Below are 5,822 nucleotides of genomic sequence, written 5' to 3' on the forward strand. Positions count from 1 at the left end.
CCCATGAAAAATTCAATCACAAAATAATAATTATACAACAAATCATAATTATAAATTTATGAAAGGACAAAGATCATATGTGATTGAGAGACGAAATGGGCAACAAAATTTTAATATATATGAAAAATGAAACGTAAGCACACAAAATCATAGAAAAATATTTTAACGAGAGTATAAAAATTGTCAACCGATTTTATTTATTTATCTATATAATATAACTTTAAATGGGTCATTATTAAATAAAATTTTATTTGGGTCAAAATTAAAATTTTGGGGCCAAAGCTTTTGAAGGCTCAAATTTAATACCAAAAATTACATCTTAAACCTAGATTTAAAATTAAAACTAGGTCCTTCATTATTAAAAAAATGCATGACAGGTCCTTATTTTAAAAATTACAGTGTGACCCTATTCTCTTAATTGTAGATAGAGGCCTTTAATCTCACAAATTGCAACAGAGGCCCCCGTCCCCAAACTACCACGGCCGACCGAAGCAGGTTGCTCCAATTCTGCCCTTTTTGGCCCTTTATTTTTTTTTCTTTTTATCCTCGTCTAATAGGAAGAAACCAAATTCATCAGATGCAATATTTCTCCAATTCTCATCTAAGTAGATCATATGCCCACTATCCAGATATGGTCTATAGACCTCACAAATTGAGAACAGAGGTGAACCACCAAAAGCTTAGCCCAAAAACTCTAAATCCATCCCACATGCAGTTATGCGGAAGAAGATCGCACAAAGACCAAGTCTTCATCACAAGAGAAGGAAACGGGTATGTTGCAATTGGGATTTTGGAATTCTTTATAAAATCACGAAAAAACAATTACAAAATCACAATAAAGCAATAGCACAGCTACATGCCATTTCGCTTTTGTGGATCATGAAAATCCCAAATTTTGTCACCCTCCACATACAATATTCATTGTGCAGTTTGTATATGTATATAATATATGCACAGAAAACGTGGAAACAGTAATGCAAAACTTTTATTTATTTAATATTATTATTGTTTGATTTCAAAATTTGAAAACATAACAATTTCAAAGATTTAAATTGACGGGTAACGAAAACTTAAGAATTATTCGTCAGAGAAAAAAAATTGTTTTTGTGACGGATTCTAACCTTAGCATGAAGGCTCTGATACCAATTGTTGAATTTATTTGTAATCATACTAAGAACAAGAACCACAATCTAATAAATTAGTAGTTCGAATTCATACCTACGGAAGCCATCATTTATATGAATAATAGCAGTCAGATCTTTCCCTCCTTACTCCTCACAAAGTATTAGTCGTCAATGGGACAGGCTAATAAAATAATATGGAGAGGAGAGGAGACCTAGCTTTTATATAGGAATTTATTTAGTCGTCACATTATCGACTTGAACCCTAATTAGAGTTTACACATAATTCTGGCCCACATACTCAAAAATACCACATTATATCAAATAAAGCCCGTAAGGTGTAAAATGGCCCAAATTGATTACTTCACATAATTGGCCTAATCATAAATATCATTATAAGTCATACATCTAACCCGTAAAATTAATAATCAAATGTAAAGCCCATATTAGAATATTCCAATATTTTGAACCTCATTTTAATCGGAATCGGGAGCCACATTTGCAACATCGTGCTCATTTTCTGGAGGTCCTTCGAGAGCTGTGGATACTGTTGCAGATATACCTTCAAACTACACTTGAGCTCCTGCTGCTTCAGATCTTGACCATTCAGTGGTTGCATGCCTTCTCCGGCATCTGGACATTCTACACCACTGTTTCCAACTGGGACAACTTTTCAACCAACAGACCCAATAATAGGTGCATCTTTTGTTTCGGCACCGGCTCTGCATTTCATCCTACAGTAGCTTTCAATGGGGATGCATTGGTGTTTTCAGTTATTCTAAGTGGCCTAGAAAGGCTTTGGGACCTAATTGGTTCAGAGAGGAAATAATTAAGAATAAAGCTTCCAAATCGAGTTCTGTCCCAGAGTTCCCTAAAAGATGATGCCCAATCCATGGAAGAAGAAAGTGGTGATAAATCTTCTAGGAGGGGACATTTGTAAGGGAGAGGAATCATCAACCACCAAGGCGATATACAAGCTCAGTTCACCAAGAAATCGAATCAATACCAAAGCAAACGACCCAAGAACACCACAAAGGTTTCGCCTATGGTTGCTAAGCTTTTTGCCACTTCAAGAACACCACAAAGGAGGGAAATATCACCAAGATATATGCCTTAAAAAGAATCACAGAAGATGGAAGTGGTGAAGGTCGAGAGAGGTCACGCAGGGAGAAGAAAGAGACACCAAGTCTTATTTCTTACATAGTGGCGTGAAGAGTAGAGAGAATATATTGGACCAAGTCTCAAATTATCGTAAGTTAGGTTTTAGGTAATGGGTCAAGGTCCAATAACATGTAAGTGGACAACAGTGTGGACCTCAAAAACTAGCTAGCCATCCAAATAGGTAAAAACATGGCTTATGAGCAACACAACTTAATTGGTTGCTTCAAATGGTCAAATCTCTTCTTGGGTCGGGTCGTTATAATTTGGTATTGATTTATTGCTTAGTCATATCGCAATCGTTGACTGATAATTAATAAATGGTTTACATCATCGCCCGAGAGGTCATTTGACAACAATATGTCCAACAACCTCCACTTTGATGTCAAAAGACCTGCAAAAAAGAAAGTTTCCTATTAGTAACACCTCTAACGAAAAACCAATAAAATTGGAAATCATTTACCTGTACCAATGTTTAGAAGTTCCTTGCAACTTCTAAACTTTGCCAGTTGCAGTACCTTCATGCCCATATCGGAAGGGTTGTAGTGTGTGTGGACCTTTTCAAGTATTACATCCTCTTGAGATACTATATCTCTAATGAAGTGGAGTCTAACATCAATGTGTTTAGTGCGCTCGTGTAAAATGGGGTTCTTGCACAAATGTATAGATGACTAACTATCAGAATACACTACCACATAATCATTCAAGACATATAGTTCATGGAGTAGGCCTCTAAGCCATAGAGCTTCTTTAATAGCTTCAGTGGTGTCAATATATTATGATTCTGTAGTGGATAGTGCAACAATGTGTTGTAATTGTAATTTCCAACTAACACATGAATTAGATAAGGTAAACACGTAAGACGAAGTCGATTTCCTACCATCTCTATCTTTCGCATAATCAGCATCTATAAAAGCCTTCAATTTTACTCCTTCTTTATTAGCACTAAACTATAAACCTACGTCACTTGTACCTTTCAAGTACCTTAATAGCCATTTTAACGCTTCCCAATGTTCAGGGTCCGGATTAACCATGTACCTACTGAGAGTACTAACCGCAAAATCGAAATCCGGTCTAGTGTAAACCATCAAATACATTATGGAACCAATCACATTAGAGTAAGGCACTCTACTCATATATTCTACTTCACGCTCATTGCAAGGGGATTGTTCTTTCGATAAAATAAAATGATTAGCAAGAGGCAACGTGACAAGTTTGCAATCACTCATATTAAATTTCTTCAATACTTTAGATATGTATGGAGACTGATGCAAGAACAAAATGGAATTTGACCTATCTCTTTCTATTTCCATGCCTAGGATTCTCTTAGCCTTACCTAGGTCTTTCATGTCAAATTCACCACTTAATTTTGCTTTTATATTATTTATCCACTTAGAGGAAGAACCAATCAAGAGCATGTCGTCCACATAGAGCAACAAAAATAGATAATTATCATCAGTCTCATTGTGTTGAATATACAAGCAGTGATCAAATTTACTTCTTTCAAACCCTATAGTGAGTACAAAGGAATCAAACCTCTTGTACCACTGTCTAGGAGATTGTTTTAACCCATATAAGGATCTTCTCAGAAAACACACATAATCAGGCTTTGACTTATCCTTAAAACCTTTTGGTTGATTCATGAAGATTTGTTCGTCAAGCTCACCATGTAAACAAGCAATTTTTACATCAAGTTGTTCAAGTTCCCAGTCAAAATGTGTAACCAAGGCAAGCATAACCCTAATAGTGGTGTACTTAACAACTACTATGATCCAGAAGTGTTTCAGACCAGACGCATGACCCGATCGATGTCCATGTACTACCACCCGAAAATTTACCCTCGGGAATACCCTTGAGTACCTTTCATTAGTTTTTGTTCGTGTCTTGTTTATTATGATTGCATTTTATCTTCAAATATTTGTTGCAATTTACATTTGCTGGAGGTTAGGTCAATGCCCCCCTCCTATATTTGTTTTCTCGCTTTTCATTATATAAAATAAACCACACTAGTGGTATTTGCCAAAAAAAAAAAAAAAAAAAACCTGGATTTAAACCTTAAGGGTTCCGAACAACTAGTACCTTCTTTAACCTTAAAGACCCATTTTCAATCAACGATTGATTTGTTCTTAGGCCTAGTTACCATCACCCAACTATGCTTTTTTTTCTAGAGAACTCATCTCTTCTTTCATTGCCTTAAGTCACTCCTTAGATTGATCACTACTGATGAATGTAATTCACTCATTAAACTAAAACTTCTAAATCACGTTTTTTGATGCGTTCTTGGGCATTTTTGAACGTTTTGATGTGTCTGTTCGTGTTTTTTTGCAGTTTGGACAACTCTCGAGAAAATACCACTATTGGAAGCCTGTGATGAGCAAAAATGATGATCAATGAAATGGAGCATGAATAAGCAAGTATTGAATAAGATTGGAGTGGAAAATAGGCTTGGAAAATAAAGTGAAGAGAAGCAAAGCAGTGGCATTGGCATTGACGCCACGACGCCAAAAAAGGGGCGCCATGGCGCCCCAAAGCGATGAATTTCAATAGAACCACTGGCGCCGTGGTGCCCAATGAAGACCAACAAAAGCAGAAACTCTGGCGCTAGTTACCATGATAATCGCGGTGACATGGCGCCATGCTTGGGCGCCGTGGCACCAAATCTCGAAACGTTAAAACCTAAATTTTTAATTATCTTTTCGGCCAAAAAATCATACCTTAACCCTTGAGGACTCTTAGAAAATATAAATACCAAGATGAAGAAGGAGAGAGGGGGGTTAGACGGCTGAAGAGGCAAGAGAAAGAGAAGCACCAATTGAGAGAAGATTAACCCAATTTTGGAGAAGAAGAAGGCAAAAAACTGAGAAATCAAGCAACAAGATTGAGAAATAGAGCAGCAACTAGAGTTTTTTTCTATCTTTCTCTTATACATGCACTCTAGTTTGTATTTCATTGCAATTTTATTCTCCATCATGAACTAAACTTTTAAATCTAGGGTTTGATGTAACCTATTTGAGACATGATTTAATTTCCTTATAGTATTTTCATTTAATTTTCCAGAATTGATTTGTATTATTCTTGCTTAATGCTTTCAGTTGCCTGATCACCAATTAAATGAATTGTTGCTCTAAATTTGATGCTTGAGAGAGGGAAATTTAGGTTTGATCTAAGAACAATACAACTTAGATTTGTAGGTTTCGAGAGAAAGTACAAATCTTTGAGGGTAAAACAAGAACCAAGTGCGTGATAATCTTTATATATTTAATTCGAAATAGAGATATTGGGGTTAAAATATAGAGATAGGTTCTATTTGACGCTCGAGAGGGGAAAATAGAATTAATTTAGGATTCTTGCCTATGAATTCGGGATATTGTTTATGGAAATATCTATAGGGATTGAGAATTATGCCGAAAATACGGTGAAATCACTCCCTAGACATTACGTAATTTTGATTTAATCTTTAGAAATTGCCTCACTTTTATTACATTATTTATTCATTGACATTAGTTTAGTATTCAAACATCAATTCAACACCCGATTGTCTAG

General features: G+C 35.7%; 1 long non-coding RNA gene across 1 annotated transcript; it reads left to right on the forward strand.

Annotated features, from left to right (window-relative positions):
* The first annotated feature begins 287 nt into the window (after nt 1–287).
* Nucleotides 288–5,328, forward strand: LOC111399086. Its single transcript, XR_002703524.1, has 2 exons — nt 288–771; nt 4,608–5,328. It is a non-coding gene; the product is annotated as an uncharacterized LOC111399086 (long non-coding RNA).
* The last annotated feature ends 494 nt before the right edge of the window (nt 5,329–5,822 follow it).

Source organism: Olea europaea, chromosome 1, assembly GCF_002742605.1.
Source record: "Olea europaea var. sylvestris chromosome 1, O_europaea_v1, whole genome shotgun sequence".
Taxonomy (NCBI): Eukaryota; Viridiplantae; Streptophyta; class Magnoliopsida; order Lamiales; family Oleaceae; genus Olea; species Olea europaea.